The following is a 23,998-nucleotide window of genomic DNA, read 5'->3' on the forward strand; positions in this document are numbered from 1 at the left end:
GCGTGACAGGGTCTGAAATGACCGTCATGATATGCAAATCCCCCTGCACCTGTTTTAAAAGGCACAGGGGCTGACCTTTGTTTCTGGGCATTTTAAAGTAAATCCCATTTGTGAATTCAGGATGCGCTTTAAAATTCCACACAACACCTTCTTATTTGTGCAAATGCGCAAAGGGGGGAAAAGGGCATCTGAATGAGTGCATCTACATTGCGCTCCTTCTGGTGCCTTTTGAGAATTCGGCTGCTGCTTTTTTGGCACAAGCGAGGAGATGTGGTAGCTCATCACCTCACGTGTGCAAAATGAAAGAATGTAAGAATCTGGCCCATGATGTTTATTGGCCTGCTCTCACTGAAGTGGTCGGTGCTTTTGAAATGTGAGCTCAAGTTTACCTACCCAACTATAGTGCTTTATCGTTTTGAAAAATTATTAAAACTATTGCTCCAAATACAGAAGATTAAATTAAAAAAACTCTATTTGCTGCAGAAAACATGAAATTGAAAATAATGCTTTCAAATCGCACATCGGACAGTATGGACTTACTTTATCATGCCACTGCAAAGTTCAAATGGTAGATTCTTATATGTGAGCAGTATTTATTGCCATATTCATTGATTTCTTCACATGGTGGTTTTGCTGTCAAAAATGCTGATTCATGGAATTATTTGCCCGGAATATAGGAAACCTGCGCACCAAACTGCGTGCGTAATCCCATTCGTCGATTCATGGAATCGGATGTTCAGGCTTTTCCTTGGACTTGCATGGATTTCGTGGCAGCGCTGCATGTCCCTGCGAGCCGCCGAGTGGCTTGCGTGAGACATTACAAAGAGCGTGGGTTTGGCTTGCGCAGAGGGAGGGGAAGCGGGCTAAACACAGTAAATGGGGAAGTACATGCAGGAAACTGGGAGTTACGAGAGATGGCCCGGAGGCAGTCCATTGCACACCCACTATTGCGTGGAAAAATACATATTCAGTGATCCGACTGCGCAACCTCCTGACAGGGAAATGGCCACGCAAAGCCTTCTTACTATCCGTCACACGAAAGCAGGCGTACAAACAGTTCCGCATAGGTTTCACTGCGCAGAAATAAGATCGGATGACGGATTTAGGGGTGCATGCATGCAGCTGGTGTTCCGATCTAACTTAGGTGTGCTCGTACACAGTGCAGCGTGTTGCAAGAACGGTTTACGGTTAACGCACGCAGATTTTCTGAGTTTTACCCGAATTATGATTAATTGTACGCATGTTGTCAGGGTGCCGGTAATAGTTACAGGGTACCTCACGCAGGGTTTCCGAGATGCAGGCCTGCTTGCAAGGGACCCCACGCACTGTTTTGAGGGTGAATGTATTTGCTCCCGGGGGAACGCAAAGATGGATGTTTCTGGCTGTTATTGATTTGCGTGGGGGCGTGTTATGGGCGTTCCGGATGCGAATTGCATATATGGTTACTTTGCGCAAACGATTCCATGAATATGCACAGCGCACAGAAAAATGTCTGCGTGCAGGCTTGCGCAGTGACATACTAGGTGCTCGGGCATTGCAGGTTTCCTGCACACTTTTCCATGAATCGGGCCCTTCATGTGCGTTCGGCAATTTTTTTTTACCAATGCTCATAAGAAGCATGGAGATTCACGTTTTAAAAGAAACGGAATGTGATAAAAAAAATCTTTTTTAAAAACACAAACTGTGAAAGATAATGTTTTTTGAATACATGTAAACATAAAATGCCAAGCACACGAATAAGCAATGTATGCAATATGAAACTGTCAAAACCTACATTTTTTGTTGTTGTTGTCCTATGAGTGCTGACCAAGCATTTATCATGGACAGAACAAGCACCACTGCCTTGATTAGGGATATGATGCTGGAAGAGACACGAAGTGAAGTGATTGGCTGACAGGAATCAGCAAGCCCATAAGGCTGTGCGGCTGTGGTGTTAGCCTCAGCCCAGGGCCCAGACATGTGATGCGTGTCACGTCACACATGAGGGCTAATACAGTTGCCTGAGTAGCAGAATAAGGATCATGTGGGTCCTAGTTCCCAGACAGAGGCCTGATACATATGATGGAAAGATTTGCTGCATTCAGAGATTGCGTCACGATAGTTTGCCGATTGAAACTGTACAGACCTACCATGCCTTTCAAGGTCAGCAAATCTTTTCTTTGGAAGTGTAATGTTAATATACCACTGAGAAAATCTTGTTTGTGGCCTCTTTCTGGGGCAGGGACACTCTGTCCAGTTCTGTACAGCTCTATGGAAATAAACCTGACTCTGCTGAAGCTGCCTGGTCTCCCTGGCAGGATTTATTGGCAGGTTTCTAAAATTGTCCAACCAGCCAACCAAATGCCCAATCCTGTACCCCCTTCCTCGAAAAGTGATCTTATGTGCCCATCAGGTTCCTTGAGCCCTACAAATACAATATATCTAAGAAAAATAAATGTTCTAAAGAATTAGAGGATAACATGCATTTCACAGGTTTTTGCAGAACATTTGAGGAATATTTCCTGATTACTTATCATTAATCTTCTTTACACTGGGTCTTATGAGAAGATGACATTGTAAAAAGGGCGGGGCAGAAGGAATGCAGGTTGAGAAGCAGCCATGGGGCACTTGGAAGACAGTATGAGCAATGCTATTTGACATGCAGAAAGAAACAAAAGCCATGTGAGACGCATACGGCACACAGGAGACTTTGAAAAGAACATGTGGCCTGTGGAAGAGAGTTTTAGGGAGCCTGCGACACAAAGAAGACCGTGTGAGGACCACTGTGTGGCACGCGGGGTGCATGAAAGACAGTCTGAGAAGTGGATTGGAATGGATAGGAGACAAGATGAGACACATTAGATACACAGAATGCAGTATAAGAAGCGTGGGTTGCATGAAAGACAGACTGAGAAATGTGCAGCACATGAGATCGTGTAGGCGATGCCTTAGATGCATCGGAGAGGGTGTTAGAAGCATGCAGCACATTAAAGACAATGAGAAGCATGGGGTGAAACGAAGGCAGTGAAAGAGGTATTGCGACTTGAAAGATACGATGAGAAGAGGGTGGTACGTGGAAGACATTTTGAGACGCATAGGTAAATGAAAGATTGTGTGAAAAGTGTAGGGCTGAAGACGCACCTCTTCAAGGAATGGCTCCTTTCTAACACCTAGGTCAACACACACACAACTCCCCACCCTACCGGAGACTGGGTGATCTGCTTCTCACTGCTTCCTCCCCTGGTTGCTTGCTCCAAAATTGCCTGCCCCCATCCCCTGGTGTTAGCTCTCTGCTTCCTTGTTTCCTTCACTGTGCTCTTCCCCCTATGATTGCAAAGTGCTCCAATGCTTCTCGAAGCTGGGTTTGCGATCAAGAATTACCCTAATAGTAATGAATCTGGTTGATCTCCCCGCAGTAAAACTGGTCTTGCCCCCATTTTGCCAGTTCATTGAAAGCAGGGCCTGAACAATTTTTGTCCCCCGCCTACATTGTTAAGGATGCGGAGGGGACCACCGTAACCCCTGAGACCACAGATATCAGAAGTGGGGAGCTGGTGGCACCCCTCCAATCCCCGCTCCTCATGTTCGGTATTTTCCGAATGTAATGGTAGTGACTGAATTCGGTCAAATCTACCATGCGTTCACATTTTTTCAAACAATTTGGGTAATACCATAGTAATAATAATAATTATTATAATAAGACATGGTGACTGAGGATCATGATCCACAGTGAAGTCATCATGCAGCTATTGGGGTCCCTAGACAGCATGAGGTGCTTGAGGCACAGGGAAAGCTGAGGAACTACTTTGAAACAGAAAAACTCGAAACACATTGGGCCCGATTCATGGAATTATTTGAACAGGAAATAGGGAATTTGCCAAACTGCATGCAAAATCCTGTTTGTCGATTCATGGAATCGAATGTGCAGGATTTTCCTGCGACTTGTGTATATTTCACGGCGGTCCGGCACACGCCTGCAAGCGGCCGAGCGCCATGCGCAAGACACCACGCAGAGTGTGGGCGTGGCTTGCTCAGAGGACTGGGAAGGGGGCGCAACACAGAAAATGGAGACGAACATGTCAAAAAGTGGGTGTCACGAGGGACGGGCTGCAGGCAGTCCATTGCACGCCCACAATTGCGCCAAAAGACACATATTCATGGACCATCCACGCAGCCTCTTGGCAGGGAAATAGCCACACAAAGCCCTCATACTATCCACTGCCCGAAGGCAGGCAGAGAGGCACTTGGGCATAGCAATCACTGCGCAGATGTGGAATCGCATGTCGGATTTAGGGGTACATGCACACAGCCGAGGTTCCGATCTAACTTAAAGGTGCGTATACGCAGTGTAGCGGGATGCAGGAACAGTTTACAGGGGTTCGCAAACACATATACTGAGTTTTACCAGAGTTACGAAAAATCGTACTCATGTTGTCGGGGTGCCAGTAACAGTTACGGAGACCCCATGCAAGGTCCTCGACATGCAGGCCTGCTTGTGGGGGACCCCAGGCACTGTTTTCAGGGTGCATGTATTTGCGTCTGGGGAGCATGCAAAGGTAACTGTTTCTGGCTGATTTTGCTTTCCGTGGGGGCGTGTCGGAGGTGTTCCGGCTGCAACTTGCATATACGGTTACTTTGCACAAACCTTTCCATGAATACGCAGGGCAGGCTCACGCAGTGTCATTTCCTTAGCCCTCTATCATTAGATTTAGATACCCTGATATTAATTTTATCATGTAAACAATATGCTTGTTGGTACTATTCAACCCACAAAGTCCAGAGAGGAAAAAGTTCCTATCAAGAAGAATTTTAAACTCAAAAAAAAATTTTTTTTCTTTGTTTTTTACCTTGTTTTCTTCTATACAGGGGCTGCTTATTCGCCCTGATGAAGGCGGCTACCGCACTATGAACACACATCCCTCTGATGTATTTCCGAGATGGATGTCCATTGCCGCCGAAACGTATTCTGAATGCAAAGGGAATGAATGAACCCATTTGTTGAGGGTTCTAGTGTCATATACTATTAATACTATTTTGACAATCTTGATAGTTGATAGTACAACCAATTCACCCCCTGCTACGTTGGCACCAAATATTTTACAAATCTGGACTCCTGCTTTAGGCATTTGAAATATATGATGTCTTTGGTATACTAGATATTTCATTAATGTGTACATTCGTTGTAGGACCTAGTCTATTTCAGGTCCGCAATAGCATTGAGCTATTGACGCATATGATTTTCATATGTTTTTCTCACAAGTTATGTGATGCACTTGAAGTTAACAACGCATTGAAGATTATTTTAAGCTTTGATTTCACCATATGTCTCTGTTTATGATGTTTATGATGTTGAATTTTGCTGTATGTAAGTCTCCACAAATGTTTCTTTGTGTGTTTTTCCAATATAAATAATGTATATTCACAGCCCCTGATGTGTGTTCGTCTCTTTTTCCTTTCTGGATCATTTGTATGGGCGAATTACTCAGGGATTCAGTCCACTACTACCACTTCCTATGGCTCCCCAATACAATTCATATGTGTTGTTTCATTCAATGACAACAGTTGGTGCGAACCTTTAGAGTAGCAGATCTACCTTCCTTTTTTGGTTTTCTTTTCACGCAGTGTCATTGTCGGCGCGCTGCCTTTGCGGGATTAATGCGCGCTTTTCCATGAATCTGGCCCATTGTGTACAGGTGCAATATAAATACCCAATAAATAAATGAAAGGACATACTGTTTGGGGATCTCACAGCACAGGGACAGAGAAGGCGCTAAGCTGGAGGCACCGGGACAAAGTGAGTAGCTGGAGCACATGGCTAGACAGTTCCAGGAGCCAGAGAATGCCTGCAGCTTGAGGCCCATGGACAGCGTGAAGAGCAGGGGAAGGGTTGGGGGGCCTTGTGTACACAGGGCAGGGCGGGGGTGTGTATGGGACTTGGGCGCACAGTCTCATCTCTCTCAATACACTATTTATTTCAAAAGCGCTAACACCTGGAGGAGATCCAGCCACGAGTTTGCCAATACAGAAAAAAATGACTTTATCTTTAGCCTTGGTTTTAGATTACTATCAACACACTGATTCATCTGACAGTAGGCTCATCACAACTTAATTCTGTTAAACCAAATTATCTACCTGTGTGTGCCTATCCCCTGCCACACCAGTCACTTCGTATTTAATGACCCTGTCTATCTCGCATTACTCCACAAGTGCCTCCGACGTCTGCCTTTCATCCCAGGGCCCGAGTTGAACTTTCATCTGGGACAATGGCACACGGGAGGCAGCACTTCCCAGCGCCCCCCATCTGCCTCCCCCCTCGCACACATGTTCCCTGGCTGCCCAGCCCACTGTGAGGCAATCCCGCCCTTTGCCGCGCGCATGGCGTTGGCTCCTCTGCTCTTTAAACCTTGCCTTGCAGAAGGCGTGGGATCACCCAAGGGCCTGCTGTGCTGTGCATCAGGGAACCCACGCGTAGGCGCCGAGCCTTCTCCCTCCTTCTAGATCAAACGGACACTTACTAAACAATTATAAAAGAAAGAAAAAGGATTGGGACTCCGAGGGCGCCTTATGACGTTTCCTCAACTCGCAAGACCCCAAGACACTTGAGGAAGCGGTGTGAGAGCTGGGCGAAAAGGGGGGACCATTGCTCTCTCTGTTGATCAGACTTGGGGCCCTCGGCTGTCCGTGTCTACGCAGTTGCGCAAGGAAGGAAGGCGTCACTTACGACGTCGGCTCTTTGGACCCAGCGACGTGCAATTTGCTTTCAGAATGGTGAGTTTTGGACGCACGCAAGCCTTTATTTTTAGACTGGTGTTCTCACCTCGGACGAGCGAAGGGAATTTCCAAACAACTTTGTTTACTTTTTTTAAAACAGACATAGTTTTACATGGGATTTGCTCTTAAAAGACGACCTTTTTAAAGCCATGTTCGAACTATTCCGTTATTTATTCATGGTGGGGTTCCATTGTAAATCAGGCTCAATGGGCCGAGGGAGCGCTGGACAAAATGTTAGCGGGGAGAAGGGACATTATGAAGGGGGAGGAGGGTAACACAAGCAACAGGGTACTGCCTTTGCTAGGTAGCAGGCTGCTTCTTTCGTTTTTCTGGCAGTAGATTGGCACACGTATTTTTGATTCTGGGTGCCGAGTTTCTGCGAATTCTGACATATGTTCCAGTCACAAAAGCCGGCAGCAAAGAGGGCACTTGCATGCATGTTTCATTTGCAAGAAGGCCACCTTTTTCTGACTACTAAAAAAAATCCTAGGTGTCGGAAATGTGTTCGTTCAGGCAGAACGCACCAGCCGCGTGTGTGATGTTCCATTTATGGGTAGGCTGGTCTGGGTGTATTCTACGTAAAGGTTTTCAGTTCAACATTTCAATGTTGTTGGGTGTTTGCATAATTGTGGGCTTGTGCGTGCGGGGGTGTGTGTGCGTGTGCAAGTGCGTTTGTATCTGTGTTGCATTTAACTACTCCAATAGCTTCAAACCAATAATAATTACATTTCTCTTTCGATCTTTGAGAATCAAGCAATAACAACAGAAAAAAAAAACAACCACGCAATGCCACGAACCCATCAACCCGGATACACAAAGTACAACACAGATGGGTGATTTTGCCTAGTTAATAGGCACTGTTGTTCAAACTGCCAGGCAATTTTGCTCTGACTTGCCAGTGCAAAAATGGCACGAAACTGAGTGACTAGTGCAGAAACCACCTCACTGCACCAATTGCACTTTTTGATCTGTGCAAACATTGGTGCTAAATTGCCAGAAACGGGTGCAAATTAGCCCGTCTGGATTTATTTGACCTGTCCCGCAGTGTGCTACGTCGTGTTACTTTCCAGTAGAACGCACTCTGGCTACTTGGGACATTGCCATGTTCTGTGTTTCGCTTAGTGGCACACAACCATTGGCACATGGCAGTCTCGGCCGTATTCACACCGTTTCAAATATGTCACGCAAATAAACGTGCGGTGGGATGCCCCTAATCGGCCAGGGTGTCCTCAAAATGGGGGTCTCGCAGTGCAGGTCAGCAGGCATTGAAACATGGCTGCTGAACAGAATAGCGGTGTATTCAATGGTTATCTTTCAGGATATCCGTGTGTCATACTCAAAGCTTCCCAACGCACAAAAAAGACTTTTTCTTTTAGGAAAGCATATTATAAAATATAGATCCCCATTTCTGAGCACACGCCGGTCTATGTGCGTGTCCTTTATTCTCGTGACTAGGCCCTCTCCGTGGCGTGTTGGATCATAATCCATGCTTCAATGTTACACATGCTCTCTCTGCATAGGTGTGTGTGTGTGTATCATTAATCATGTTGGCAGGTGTTGAGATTAATAATAATCTCCCTGTCACAATCATCAACTAACAGCATCATCAGCACTCCATAAAGCCAACAACGCTCTGCATGTGAATCTACACAAGGGGTGGCAACACATTGTGCCAGTCACTGATCAATATCACTGGAACCCCAAGGTGGCATTGCGGGAGATCACACCCAACCATGCATTGTTTATTGTTTGCATTAGTTTCATCTCACATGCCCAGGTGGTTGCAAACAGTGATTCGCAGGGATGGGGGGATTCCCAGGAAGTAGGCAATTGGATCCTACGGGGGCACATGATATTAAACACTCTAACCATATGCACGAGCCGCAGTTAAATCAAGGCTTGGGGCCTGATCTACAGAAGTATTTTATAATGGCGCAATCCCATCGGAAAACGTGCTTGGTCTCATTGGAAAAGGCTGGACTTCTTTTGCACTTTCCGCATTGAGTTTGCTAAACTTCATGCTCCCGCACGACGCGTAAAGAGCAGACTCCTCTGTCGGAATGTTCCATTACGGTCAATTTCCCACAGCTTGGATTTTTGGACACGTCTCGTTTCCAACTCACTGACATTGTCTGCTAAATGGTTGCTCGTAGTTTTTTTTACAATCAACATTGGTTTTTCCTCATTCCTGTTTTTCTCCTATTGATTTTTTTCCCACTGTTTTTCCTCTGTTTTTTCCTGCAACACTTGGAAATAGACATGTGGTCTGACATACATACCTTTTTTAGGCAATGGGAACATCCCATTGAAAAACGCTTTGTAAAACAGACCCTTTAAGTTCTGTTTTGTTATATCACTGTCATGCCGATCCACTGTGTTGATGGTGCCATGATATACAGTGTCATACCTTAAAATCCACACTGGGCAATCACAAATTTAGAACGTTGTGTGAAATCTGTCTTCCAAATGGACATTTCCCAAACCATCTCGATGTATGTTATATAGTCAAGAAAAATATTGTATGATATATATAGTGTGATCATTAAACGAGTATGCTCGTCCTTTTTGCATAGACTTGCATCATAGCCTGACAGTTAAGGGGTTAAGACAAAATAGAAGGGAAAGAAGCCTGCATTGGTGGGACGTGCAGTTGGGACAGCAAACCTATCTTCCAGCTTATTTGAATTGCACGTTAATACAACGTGACACCCCTGGAGTTAAAGTGAGTTCCCCAGAATCATGCGCATTTTTTTCTGTCCCTCTGCCCCCATATCAGCCCCCATATCAGCGGTTAAGCCGCTCCTGCGTCTCCGCCTTTATTGCTGCCTCAGGTTTGCATGTTAAGTTCCTTCATTAAAGCAGACATTTTTTAAACTTTGATTCATTCTCAAATGTAAGGATTTCCAATTAAAGCAACCTGATTGTATCCAAACCTTCAGAAAACGGCACCTTGAAAATAATCGGATGGCAGCATTGGCCAATGAAAAAGTAATTGCAATGGCAGTGTGCTGTGGGAGAAATCAGCGTGCCAAGTCACATGCTGACGTTCAATATGTGTTGAAGTTACTAAGGGTGATAAGCGTTCGTGCGCTTTTTTGGTCTAGCATTCTAATAAAAACGAGGATGCCTCCACGTTCTTCTGCTCCCAGATGGTGTTTGCGCAACTGCACAATGCGGGCTGTCCATATTGTTCTTAAAAAGTGTCAACATATCAGATTTTCAAGGCAAAGTGAGAGAGCGTTGTGATTGTGCATTCAGAACAGACAGGCTGTGTCAGACTTGTGTTTTTCTCGGCTGGTCGCGCGGTGTTGCGGTGCTGGATTTCTGCTTCATCACCTTAAGACTGACATCTGGTCCTAAACCCTCAAGTTTCTCATATATTTAATACAGGCTTTTTATCAACTGGGACTTCTTGTAATGATATACCTATTTGTATCAATGCCAGAAAGGGTTCAATTGATAATAGCTCTGATCCTGCCCGGGATCGACTACGTCATCCGTCTCTTTTTGGGTATCTTCGCATACCGCTTGGAGAAGTTGCAACGTCTTCAGAATGTGGCCACTCGCGTGAGCACAAGATATAAATGTTGGGATCACATCATGCGTGCATGGTCCCGCTCACACTGGCCCCCCCATGGAATAGAATGTACACTTCATGAACCAGATATTATGCTCTGAGCCTTCCACAACCTGGGTCCTGAGTTCTTGCGTGGACCCAGAGGCGTAGCTAGGTGAAGGCTGGGGGGAGTGGGTGTTTTGGTTGTAGCCCTGGATGGTAGCTCAGTGTCTACAGACAAAAGGCTAGCTAGCCCCGACATTAGCGTAGCCACGGGTAGAAGCTCAAGAGCTACAACCAAAAGGCTATCTCGCCCGAGTCCCGACAGTCCCGGCATTAGCGTAGCCTCAGATCTTTCCCAGTCCTAGCCACACCCGTGCAAGTAAGTCACATGCATGGCTCATGCTTAGGGTTGGAATCTGTTGCCTTGGGGGGGAGGGGCGTTTTGCTATGTTTTTATTGAGAGATTTACTCTGCGCCCTTTACCGCAGGAGAAGCTTGCCCGAACATCAATCACCCAGCCCGCTCGCCCATGAAGTTTATGATACGGATTTATTGTTTTCTTTCGACATTTTTCATTGATTACTTGAAGAGAGTGAATTGCAAATTGTGTGCATCGAGTCGATTGTTGTCATTGAATGAATTCCAATGATCATTTCACTGCATGTACCACTTTTAAGAGGGGGTGTCACGGAGGTTGTTCGTTTTCACTATCCTACGGAAGGCACTCCAAAAAATGTCAGATTAATTTATTAAATAGCCCCTCTTGTTTCGCAAACATATCCTAAGATCGCTGTTCACACCATAAGAAGACATCGAGTATAGTATTGTAGTTTAGCATTACAGCTCCTAGAGCCAAGAGTTTGGCCATGGTTGCGATGCGCCGCTCCATAAGAAGACATCGAGTATAGTATTGTAGTTTAGCATTACAGCTCCTAGAGCCAAGAGTTCGGCCATGGTTGCGATGCGCCGCTCCATAAGAAGACATCTAGTATAGTACTGTAGTTTAGCATTACAGCTCCTAGAGCCAAGAGTCCAGCCATGGTTGCGATGCGCCACTCCATAAGAAGACATCAAGTATAGTACTGTAGTTTAGCATTACAGCTCCTAGAGCCAAGAGTTCAGCCATGGTTGCGATGCGCAGCTCCATAAGAAGACATCGAGTATAGTATTGTAGTTTAGCATTACAGCTCCTAGAGCCAAGAGTTCAGCCATGGTTGCGCTGCGCCGTTCCATAAGAAGACATCGAGTATAGTATTGTAGTTTAGCATTACAGCTCCTAGAGCCAAGAGTTCAGCCATGGTTGCGATGCGCCGCTCCATAAGAAGACATCGAGTATAGTATTGTAGTTTAGCATTACAGCTCCTAGAGCCAAGAGTTCAGCCATGGTTGCGATGTGCCGCTCCATAAGAAGACATCGAGTATAGTATTGTAGTTTAGCATTACAGCTCCTAGAGCCAAGAGTTCAGCCATGGTTGCGATGCGCCGCTCCATAAGAAGACATCGAGTACAGAATTGTAGTTTAGCATTACAGCTCCTAGAGCCAAGAGTTCAGCCATGGTTGCGATGCGCCGCTCCATAAGAAGACACCGAGTACAGTATTGTAGTTTAGCATTACAGCTCCTAGAGCCAAGAGTTCAGCCATGGTTGCGATGCGCCGCTCCATAAGAAGACATCGAGTATAGTATTGTAGTTTAGCATTACAGCTCCTAGAGCCAAGAGTTCAGCCATGGTTGCGATGCGCCGCTCCATAAGAAGACATCGAGTATAGAATTGTAGTTTAGCATTACAGCTCCTAGAGCCAAGAGTTCAGCCATGGTTGCGATGCGCCGCTCCATAAGAAGACATCGAGTATAGTACTGTAGTTTAGCATTACAGCTCCTAGAGCCAAGAGTTCAGCCATGGTTGCGATGCGCCGCTCCATAAGAAGACACTGAGTATAGTATTGTAGTTTAGCATTACAGCTCCTAGAGCCAAGAGTTCAGCCATGGTTGCGATGCGCCGCTCCATAAGAAGACATCGAGTATAGTATTGTAGTTTAGCATTACAGCTCCACATAGAATAATAGCATAGCATAACAAGCGCTTACCCGAATGGACAGCCGCCCCAAGCAATACTACACAGAGCCTTACCCCAAGCAGCCAAGGAATTAATTCCCCTACCCACCACTTGTGCTGCTTTAGGAGTTAAAACAAGAGCGACAGATCATGTCCCAAACTTAGTCAAAGCAATCCAAAATTCTGCAAACTGATCTCGCCCCCAATATAGCCTCATTTTACGCGTTTGCAAAGTCGGAAAGGCGAGTTCCCTGTATTCTGAACCTGCTACTTTTTTGCTCAGTGCAAACGTTTTTTGGAAAATGGCCAATACATTTAATTTAGGGGAAAAGCCTGTTAAGTCAGAAGTAGGCCTATTGATCCGACCATTTTTGCTTGAACTGTGTTAGTTCGATTCTTTTGTGCTCACATTTCCCCCCAAATATTGTAGATAGAAAGTTGAGGATTGGGCATTATTGGGGGTGGGGTGGAAGGAGGAGGGTTGTGTAGAGGGTGTGTGAAGTGGTGGGGTCTCGCCCGCTTTCTATCAAAATAATTCGAGTAAAAGAATTCGAACTGGAAGGACTTGAGCAAAAAGAACGATCAGTCGGCATACATCTGTTTAGTCCATTATGCAAGAGGAAGCATTGGTGGTGAATGCGGATTGGCCGAACCCCTACGACAGTCTCCGAGTATGGGTGCGCGGGTTAGCAACGGATATCCCTTATAGGCTGACGTAAATTTCATAATGAAATGTAGGGTTGCGGTCATAGTAGAGGGTTCACCAAAGCGTGCTCCCAAAAACATACAGACCCACTTTCCAAGTGCAGATCACATGTAAATAACATGCAGCGACTGGCACAAGTTAACCGTAGGCGAATTTGTTAACTTTTTCATGATCCTTTGTAAATTGGCTCCACGGGGCCCCATCGGCTGATTCTGGAGAGGAAATGTGGGTGATCTGTGCTCCTGTTGCCTCTGGGATTCGGGTGCGGTTTCCTTGTGTGTAAGTTAAGCATCTACGTTGGCCCCCACTGTCTTCAGTGTGGTTTCAGGAGCAGCGCCAGAGCTCTCAATAGTCAACTTGTGGGTGCGATTTTACGCCAGGGCCCGCTTCCTTCCACTAGTGGAGTCATGGAATTCTTTGCACTGCTGAAAAGTGACTGTGCACTGCGCACACAAACCGTGATTCATGGGACTGTGCAAAGTACATTTTTGCACAGCACAGTATGTGCAAAGTCAGTACATGGTCATTTTTGCAGAACAAAATGAACTTTGCACGGACTTTGCAGTGAAAAAATACATTTTGCACAGTTCCATGAATCAGGCTTTGTGTCGACAGAGCAAAGTCACTTTTCAGCTGTGCAAAGTCGCTTTGAACCATGCAAAAAAAAATGTCCATGAATCGCTTGAGTCCAAGCTTTTTGCGTTGGGCTCACAGCAGTCCCAGTCATTACTGTGAGCAGCGATTTGCAGGGAATGTTTGGGCCGCCCTCTCAATTCAACAGAAATGAAGTTCGACCAAAGTGGAAGTGGAGCATTCATGCAATTTTGGAAACAAAGTCTGAAATAAATTTAGGGGACTCACAGCAACATAAGAGTAGAACACATTTTAGGAAATGCGGCGTTGGTCCCGCAATTTCTATAGCCAAACCAGTGTACACACCGCACTGAGCTTCTCAGTGTTATGAGCAAGCGGACACGCTGGTTATGACGCTTCACGGCCCACACGCCATGACCCAGGCTGACCAGGTGAGACATGGCCCACCAGCCAATCCGCTGCACTGTCTAATCGCAGCCCATTTTGGTGACTTTTCCACTTTGTAGGTCACAGTTTGAGTGGTCAGCAGTCTCTGGCAGTTTTAGGAGTGAGGGGGCCCTCTCTGCAGGCCCCTGGAATAATGCTGCCTTTACTATTTAACATGCTTTGCAGGCCATTCAGAAAACTCTTTAGGTCTTGCATCTAATATATAACGATCACGTTTTTCTGTAGCGCTTCATGCCAGGTTTCTCCCACTTCTAAGCACTCTAATATAAGTCGGTACTACACAGCATTTACATGGTGCTTAGTTTATAAACCTTGAAAGGATAAAAGGCTAAACTGGCCTCTGAGCCTGTGCTCCGCAGACTGAAAAAGGAGGCAGGGGGCGATTGAATCCCTGCTGAGTTACTTTCCCCGCATATCTGAAACCACGGTTATAACCACTTCATCACTGAGGCTGTAGGGTTTTATTTATTTATTTGTTTATTGTGCCTTTGGAAGGCGCTTATACATCAAGTCAATTGTGTTTCAAAGAGCCCACAGGGCAGCAGGGAGGGAACATGGTAATAAAAGCAAGTAAAACAATGAAAGATAGAGGCCTTACCTACTTGGCCATGTCCACGTGCATCAAAGCAATTTCATTCTTATCCTTTTATAAGCTGTATTTCTAATGTGACAGCAAGTCGCCAAGCTTAATACACAGCAAAGTACAGATTAGCCGCGAGTAGAGACAGTTCACATCTGCGGGGCAGATTTTTCTTCAGAAAATACAGCTTCCTTAGGCTGCAGACTTTTGAAACTCTTCACAGATTGTAGAAACCACCTGCCCATTTGGAAACTTTTGGACAGTTCCAGCACATTTCCTCTCTGTAACTATGGAATGTTCGACTCCAAAGAAGAATGGAAGGCATTTCTGCCGATTTTCACAAAATTGTCTGTAGATTTGGACTGCCTCTAACCCTGAGGGGAGATATCTGGTAGCGTGGGCGCGCTGCACCGTGCGAATGCGCCTAAAGGCTGGCGCAGCGCTGCAATATATTCAGCACCAAAAGCGACCACTTAGAAATCGCTTCACGAGTCGGTTCCTGTGCAGATCTGAGGAAATGAATGCCGCCACGGTCATTAGATTTCCCACGGATAATCCGGCCATACATTCTAGCGCTGAAATATTAAAAAGCAGCTTCTCAGCGCCTCTGTTTTCATCTTTATTTTTTTGCTAGTTAGTGTGGCCTGGCATATTTAAAAAAAGGACATATTGCTCAGGATGGGTGCTTTTATGAAGGTGTGTGGTGGATTTGATGTGACACGTTTAGAGTTTGTATTTATTGATAATTACTTTCGTGTCTCACTGGCACCCTGGCCAAGTTAATAGTGGGTCACAGAGTAACTAAGCGCATCCACTGAAGGCACTACAGCGCTTTGAGATCATACCAATGGTAAAAAGGCGGTATGCACATTCCCAATAACATAACTAGGGAGATGGTATCGTATGCATAGTTCTCATTTATATTGTGCACGAAGAGCTGTGGTATAATCACATATGGCGGAGTGTCAGTGATATAGCGCTCATTGTGTAGCACTGTGGGCTTTCAAGTGTGCACAGTTCAGGTTCTATGTAGACTCTACACCCACATTGCTTATGACCGTGACATATAACATGTGTATTTGTAAAGCGCACGTCCACCCCCGTAGGGGCATCTGGGCGCTAATAACAGAGGTTGATTGTTACCCAACTTAATGGTACTCAATTTATCGACCTCAGAAGGATGAAGGGCTGAGTGGACCTGCCGGGATTCGAACCCGTGACCATGAGGTAAAACACAGGCCCTTGTAGTGGATGCATTAGTCCAGTGAGCCACAGACCCACCTATGTGCATACATTGCACATCTGTACATAGTTCAAACCATACGAAAATTGCATAATGTGACCTGGCATTGCATAAGCACATAGCACAGCAAAACATAATGAGACATAGCATGGTATGCCATAGCATAGCAAAACATTGTATTTAAAAGTAACACAGCATATTCAGCGGAGCAAAACAAGCACAGGTCTAGAAAAGGCCCTTAAGACCTACTTTTTCTCTGCTTCTGGTTAGATTCTTCTTTGCTTCTTGGTCTGATCCTGGTTGATGATCCCTTATGTGACAACTCCCTCTTGTTCTTTCTTCTCTTTCTTTTCAGTGCTCTGAGGCCCATGGGCGTGCGGCGCTTTACAAATAATAAATAATAATGGCATAGAGTACTTAGTGAAGCATACTAACACAGCGTAAAACAATGTAATACTATGTGCCGAGGTGACAAAACTAAGCATCACAAAGCACCAAAGCATACCCAAGCACAACAGCAGAGAATGTACACAACAGGGAGGTTTTGTCATTGTTAAAGGTGTTTTGATTAGCACAAAGCTGCCACAGCTGTTGTTTCATAGCACTGTATGCTTCAGATCGGCTGTTTGATCAGCCACAATCTGGTCTTTGGGGTCTGGTCACTTGGGTTCAGATTGTTTTTTTGTGGCCTCTTTGTGGAGCTTGTTTGGGTTGGAGAAGCGATGCAGACTTGCGTTGCACGCTTCCTGGTGCAGCTAAGCTGAGCTGAGGTAGGTTGTGAGGTGAGTGGTGTGTGCGGTGACTGGTGCGTGCTTGTGATCCAGCACTGTGTTTCTCCCAACCTCTCATGTGCGCAGCTGACACCGGCTAAGCGGACTCCAGCCCCAGTGGCATGTGGGGCCTGATGCACAGAAGCATTTTTTAATGGCGAAATCCCATTGAAAAACGCTCCGTGAATCAGGCCTGTGGTGGTTGGAGTGGACTAGAATGATGTGCATCTGCAGGTCGTGCGCAGGGTCGGTGATGCCAAAGCAGACCTCTGCACGTGATGCTCTATTATAGATCTATGCGGTTCTATAGTATGGTATGGTATTGTTTATTTGTAAAGCGCCTATAAACAAAGCAAGTGCTTCAAAGCACTCAAGGAGGGGGGAAACAAGGGGAAAAAACAACAGTCATTCAGAGTCCTTGAATTTCTGAACGATACAAGTCTGCACGGGCAGAGTGGGTGCATGGAACAAGTGCAGATAATACAAATAACGGTGTGGATAACAGCAAATAGGTCTGACGAAGATTCTGCAGTTTTTCCAAGTGCATTCAGGCGCCACCATGCAAGGAGGGGAGACAGGGAAAAACATTTAGACGATCTTCGAGGCATGGTGCATTCAGATCAAGCAACTGCGCAGGCAGGTGCAAGAGAGGGGAGGACAAGTGCACGGGGGGGCAAGTGTGCTCAGTCAGTCAGAAGATGGGGTAAGTGCTCAGAGATGCCACGCTCAAGGGTCATTGACCAAGTGCAGTAAGGATGAGGCAAGTGCAAGGCCCGGAGGCAAGTGCGAGAGGACTGGTGAGGGTGCCGGGGACCTGTGAGACTCTGAGGTACACCAGGCGGCCAGTCTGCAGGCTGCGCGGAAAAGGATGGGGAGCGGGATAGAGCGGAGAGAGAGGTTAGCAGCGTAGAGGGAGAGAGAAGGAAGAGGAGAAGAGGAATGTCTTAATGAGTTTCCGGAACTTAAGGAGATCACGCTCTATACGGAGGGAGGCAGGGAGGCTATTCCAGAGGGAGAGCCCTGCAGAGGATAAATACCTCCCTGCAAATCTCTGCTTGGAGAACCGTCTCACTCGCAGAAGGTTGGAGGTAGATGAGTGGAAATGTCTCCTGGGAAAAAGTCGCCAGGTAGGGAATTGTTTTCCCGGCACCCTTAAAAGCTGTCCCCATGTGAACTCCAGTCTTAGAATATTTAGGGAAAGTGCTTGATTTTTGTGGGAGTCCAAATTTTGGGGAAATGTCACCCCTTGGCGACCTTTTCCCTGGGGATTTTATCACTGGATACCCTCTATGCATCAGAGCTGTGCAAGAAGAACACTGTGGCTGCCAAACATGCCTACACAATGGCTGCATCGAGGCTACACTGCACAGGGTGTTTGTGAGCTACAGCGGGGTAACTATGGAGGGGTTGTGTGTGTTACATGAGGGTCACGGCATAGCTCTGCGTGTGTCTTATAAGAGTGTAACTGCAAAGGCAAGTTTGTGATTTAGGAGTGATGCATGGAAGGACTTTGTGATGTAGAAGTGAAACTACCAATGATCTGAGTGTAACGGCACACCTCGGTTTGGATCACAGGTGTGTTGCTGCTTAGTTATTATGTGTGTGGTTGTATTTTGTGAGAATGTTTCTCCGTGGGGAGGTTTTAGTTATTGGGGTATAACTGCCCAAGTGTGTGTGTGTTTTCAGACAGTTTCCTGCATAGGGACATGTGTGTGTTTATTTATTTATTTAGGTGTGTGTGTGGCCACTTCAAAGCACTGATGTTTGCATGGGGTGATGATGGGGGAAGTCAATATTTATCAGGCACGTAAGACCCATACAGGATGTAAGATGGTCCATAGCCTTTAGAAGGGGCTCCTGTGGTGGGTCATTAAGAGGAGGGGCGCAAGTAGCGCCCTGGTGTCTAGGTTCCTAGGCAGGGGACTGACCGCTCTAGCGGGCCTTCCGTCCATCCATCCATCCATCCATCCATCCATCCATCCATCCATCCATCACATTCCATCGCATGTACCTACCCTTCCATGAAGCAATGCTTGCCCTGATGCCAATACTGTGCAAAATGGCAAAGTTGCTGTAAAGCACCCATATGGTTTGCGGCTTTCCCCGCATGTCAATATATGTATTAATCTGGAGTGACATTTGTATTTTGTATTTATTAGGTTAATATAGCGCTTTACTCCACAACGCTGGATGTAATGAACAGAGTGCGCCATCTTCCCTGGCCTCTCTGCTGGCCAGGCCTGTCTTATTTAACAAAATTGGCACATTGACGCCACTCATATTCGTTATAATTCTAAAAATAACTCTGTCATATATTTTGTTTCTATTCGAAATGTTTCTAAATGTCAATGGCTTAAACTGTCAACCGACGCCATTTAATTCTTGAAGCACTAACATAAGATTTTGTCTTGGGCGGATAGCTCAGGGGCAAAGTGTTTTCCCTGGAAAAAAGACGACGCAGAGCAACAAAGGTTCGATCCCCAGGTCCGCGCTTCGAAACCGCTGGGTTTTAAGTGCATTATAAATGACCAATTACAATTTTAAAAAGCCAAGGGAAACTTGCCCGCACCAATTGTCTACTAAAGACAGATCGCGTTTATGAACCAATCAAGTTTACTCTTCGAGACTTTGGCTTCCATTAGAGCAGAAAGGATAGGGGGCGCTGCCTTGCGATATTTCGCCTTTTAACCAAAATTGCCGCGTTATCGAATCTTTAAAAGTTGTTACACGCTCTGTTCCCCAGCCTCGGGTTGTGGGAACCCGAGATCCTACCATCGGTTTTACGGCGCGTGGGATTTTATGGGGCGTAGCTCGACTCGGCTTTATCCGAGGCCGCCTTCCCGCTCCTCCTAGATGTTGAAATGCATGTTTTTAGCGGGCACTGGGCACGTTGGAGGTCGTAAGACAAGGCAATGTCAAAGCTGTCAACTGGCCACGTGTCATAGTCATATCATGGTTTTTAAGCCAGCAGCGTTATGCATGTGGAGACTTGGGGGACCGCACATTTAACTGAGAAACTCCCAATTTCTGCTTGCACCTTGAGTTTGGAAATAGACACCGTGTGATTTTATTAGCACCGTGATCAACTTTTCTAATATTTCCTCCTCATAGCATTGAAATTGTTGATTTTCGTCCTCATAGCATAGAAATATGTCAGTCGCTACAATTCATTAGTTGCTCCTATAAAGCATAGTAAAAAACATGTAGTGCTTTCTATCACAGTCGTGCCGTTTCGTAGCACTATAAACAGCAGATGTTCTCGTTACTCAAATCAGTTTCATTTAATGGGCATTACCCACATTGAACTTTTACAATTGGCCTTTTGTCCTAATTGACCTAATAATAGTGGTTGCACAAGTGACCTTTACCTTTATTTTACTATATATATATATATATATATATATATATATATATATATATATATATATACATACATGTGTGTGTGTGGGGTGGGTTGGGGTAATAAATAATATAATGGGTAAATAATATAATGGGATTGGGTAGGGAGTTGCAGGGTGGTTTCGGATTGAGTGGGGGCTTGCGGGGGGTTTCCCCCTGCTTATATGTCCTAATTGACCTTCATTTCACCATCAATTGTGCAGAAGGTCAATTCTCCCATGATCTGTTGTGAAAAGGTCAATTAGTAGATATCCCATTAAATGGACTTTTTATTTATTTTATTGTTTAAAGCGCGGACCTAGCTCGAGACCAGTGGACGCTATACAGTGTGCGAGTAGCCGGCCTTTAGGCTGCCATCTTTTAATAGTAGTGCAGTACTGTGAGTTCTGTGCGTCAGTACGTGCGTCCATTGGAATGAACCCTTGGTCAAGTGTTGTTGAAAGAGACATGTTTTGAGCTATTTGTGTAATTGGAGAATTGTGGGGGCATTCCAAGCCGACCCAGGGATCGAGTTCCAGAGGATGGGCGCATGACAAGAGAAGGATTGTTTGTGGGTCCATTCTTTGTGGACGAATTGTGATTCAAGCCGGTTCGTCGACTTGCTGCGCGAGGAGCGTGTGCCACCAGATATGATATGATCGGCCTTGAACAGAATGGCTGTCCTTCTCTGCTGGAATGGAGTCTCTACTCTTCAGATTACACACCCATGCACACACACCCACACACAAATCACCCCCACTCCTCTTAACACCAGCATTTAACTTGTGCAGTTTTACTGAGGGACAGTGTTGCGTTCCACAAACAAGAAACATGAACACACAATACCAAACCGAGGACATTTTTCTTGACGCACTCTTCCTTAATTTTACAACAAAAGAAATATGCTTTTAATTATTTATTTACCTATTTGTGAATCCCCCTATCTTGGGGCTCTCAGGTTTCTTACATAAGGGAAACTGAGGAAGAGAGAGGTGGACTCCAGCATCACACAAATGTATTAATTAAGACAACAATGGCATAGACATTTCCCGTTGGCAAAATCCTGAATAATAAGCCTCATCTCCTTTGATGACTGGGGAAAAAAAGGGCAATCAAGACAAGTTAAGGGCAATGGCAGAGTCATGCGATGCTATGCTATAGTATTAGGATTTATATAATGCACCTCTGTCAATGGCATGGTCTCTCTCCGGGAGCTGCAGACCTGAAAGAGAGTGGGGTGGGTTAATGGGGAGAGAGGGAAAATGGAACATAGCCTTGCTGATGTGTTTATGCGTGCAGTTCACGTGTGCCCGGGTACTGTCTGCCGGTCTGTGTCGAGTGCATAGAGGCCTGCGTGCCCAGAGGAGAGCCTTGTGTGTCCCTGGTTCTAGAGGGCACAGGCCTGATGTTGGGGCGTTTTGTTTGTTTGTTTATTTTATTTCTATAGCGCTCCGACCTGGGAGTAAAAGGGCGCTTAGTACACGTTACAAAGCACAGTAGTTGATTCCAAGTGTAGCGTTCTGATGCTTCATGTCGGTAAAATGGGATTTTAAATAGCTGCGTGCAAGTGGCATAGTTAGTGAGTATGACAGGTATGGCAGCCTTTTATAGGTCGGGGGTCTAACAGTCAATATGTATATGTGCCTTTAGGCTAGTCTGCCTCCTAAATGTTTACAGATATTTTTTTATGGAAAATGTATCAAGTAGAAAATGCTCAAATGCACAGTAACATAGCTAACATTTCATAGAAAAAAGTGAAGACTGTGTCAATCAAATACATTATTCAATGGGCCCATTTCAGGAAACATATATAAACTATTTTTGTAGAAATCCGAGCATTTGATGAATGGAAGTATGGAAGGCGCGAAACAAGATATTCAAATAGTATTTCTGGCCATCCATGCACCCATGTGTGACCTTCTGATACAAAAAAACAATACAAGCTTTCCTAAATGAGGGTAACCCATCAGCTGACACTTCCTATTGTTAGAACAGCGTACAAAAATCATTGTGGAAATTCGTGAGTATTCAAATACAGATTTTTTTTTTACTTCATTTTTCACAACATGGTCAACCCTAATCTTGAAATTAAAGAACACGTTTTCTGTGCAAACACAAAACAGTCCTGTGAGACTTGCAATAGGCTGGACAGGGCTCTTACAATGTCAAGGCAACTAGTTCCCTGACAAAAGCGCACAAGTCCTAATCTGAACCAAATCCACACTTTCTGAAAGCTAAATAACATTGTAAATCCACACATACATTCTGAAAAGACCAACACAGAACAATGAATATTGGTTGAGGATAGAAGGTTCCGTTTACTCTAGGTAATAATTTTCACTGTTGCGCACAGAAATAATTCGGAAAGGAATTATTTCCCCAACCTCCTAAAGGTTATTCAATGTAGTGAGTCTGTCTGACTAAATATCACATTCGTGACAGTACATTTGCTTGGGGTATAAACTCCTTGGTACTCCTTCAATTCGTATTTTTTAACATAACCGTTTCTCTTATCTGAGGAATGGAATTGCAACAACTAATACATTTCTATTGACTATTGCAACTCACTTTACTTAGGACTCCCGGCATACCAGATCAATCAGCTTTACTTAGGCCTCCCGCCATAACAGATCGATCAGCTTTACCTAGGCCTCCCGGCATACCAGATCAATCAATTTTAGTTAGGCCTCCTTGCATACCAGATCAATCAGCTTTACTTAGGCCTCCCGGCATACCAGACCAATCAGCTTTACTTAGGCCTCCCGGCATACCAGATCGATTAGCTTTACTTAGGCCTCTTGGCATAGCAGATTGATCAGCTTTACTTAGGCCTCCCGGCATACCAGATCAATCAATTTTACTTAGGCCTCCCGGCATACCAGATCAATCAATTTTACTTAGGCCTCCCGGCATACCAGATCGATTCCCTTTACAGAGTCCAAAATGCTGCTCTCTGCCTTATTATTCGATTGTCACGGGGCAACTCTTTGTTGCTCCCTGTGAACAAACCATTGATTTTAAAAATCTATGCTTCACCATTTAATGCCACCATGATTTGTCACCCCCTTACCTTCAAAGTAACATTTTTCGTTACTCCCCATCAAAAGTCTTACGAACCAAAGGAAACAATGTGTTGATAATTGCTCCAGCTCAGCCTTTGAAAAGGGGGACCAAGGTTTTTTCGGTGGCAGCTCCCAGCCTGTGGAACTCTTTATATCAATTTACCCGAGCTATGGACAACATTCTTCAGTTCCGCAAGGCCATTAAATCCTGGTTATTCAGTTAATACCTATCGGTTAATTCCCGTCTCTTTTTATCGAGTATCCGTCCGAGCGGCTGCTTCACGTTAGTTTTGGTCCATTGGGTTCCGGGCGCTTTGACACAGTTCAGTCAACAGGTGGCATGTTACACATGTAATTGCAAATTTAAGTACATTTCAAATCTGCCTACTAGCACTTTCCATGTTAAAAACATAGGCGCTGTACTTGTGTTACCATGTGCACTATTCATGATCAAGGTTTTGCCAAAGGAGTACCTCAAAATCGTATTGTAACATTTTATATTTATTAAACATCCTTTTGGATATTGTAGGGACTAAAAATTAGCTTTCATTCTTAGATAATTTATAACAATCATGAACAGATGTATTGTCACTGTCAAAATAGCAAGATTTTATATAGCGCTTATTAACAGATGCGTCTCTCTTCTAAGCACCGCAGTGAAAGGTGCTTTCACCCAATTTAATCGCACTTAGTTTATCAACTTCAGAAGCGAGGAGTCGACTCTTAGGGCCCGATTCATGGAATATTTGCACTGCTGAAAAGTGACTTTGCACTGCTGACACAAACCCTGATTCATGGAACAGTGCAAAGTGTATTTTTGCTGTGCAAAGTTATTTTGAACTGCAAAAATGACTA

The 23,998-nt window shown here is 45.0% G+C and overlaps 1 protein-coding gene across 4 annotated transcripts in view; it reads left to right on the forward strand.

The window, feature by feature from the left end:
* Positions 1-6,344: 6,344 nt before the first annotated feature.
* NTN5 (netrin 5) overlaps positions 6,345-23,998 on the forward strand; it is a 307,918-nt gene continuing 290,264 nt past the window's right edge. For all 4 annotated transcript variants that reach the window (XM_069607029.1, XM_069607028.1, XM_069607027.1 and 1 more), the window contains exon 1: positions 6,345-6,747. The gene's annotated coding sequence lies outside the window, so the exon portion shown is untranslated. The remainder of the gene's footprint in view (positions 6,748-23,998) is intronic.

Source organism: Ambystoma mexicanum, chromosome 1p (assembly GCF_040938575.1).
Source record: "Ambystoma mexicanum isolate Mex_15411 chromosome 1p, UKY_AmexF1_1, whole genome shotgun sequence".
In the NCBI taxonomy this organism is placed as follows: domain Eukaryota; kingdom Metazoa; phylum Chordata; class Amphibia; order Caudata; family Ambystomatidae; genus Ambystoma; species Ambystoma mexicanum.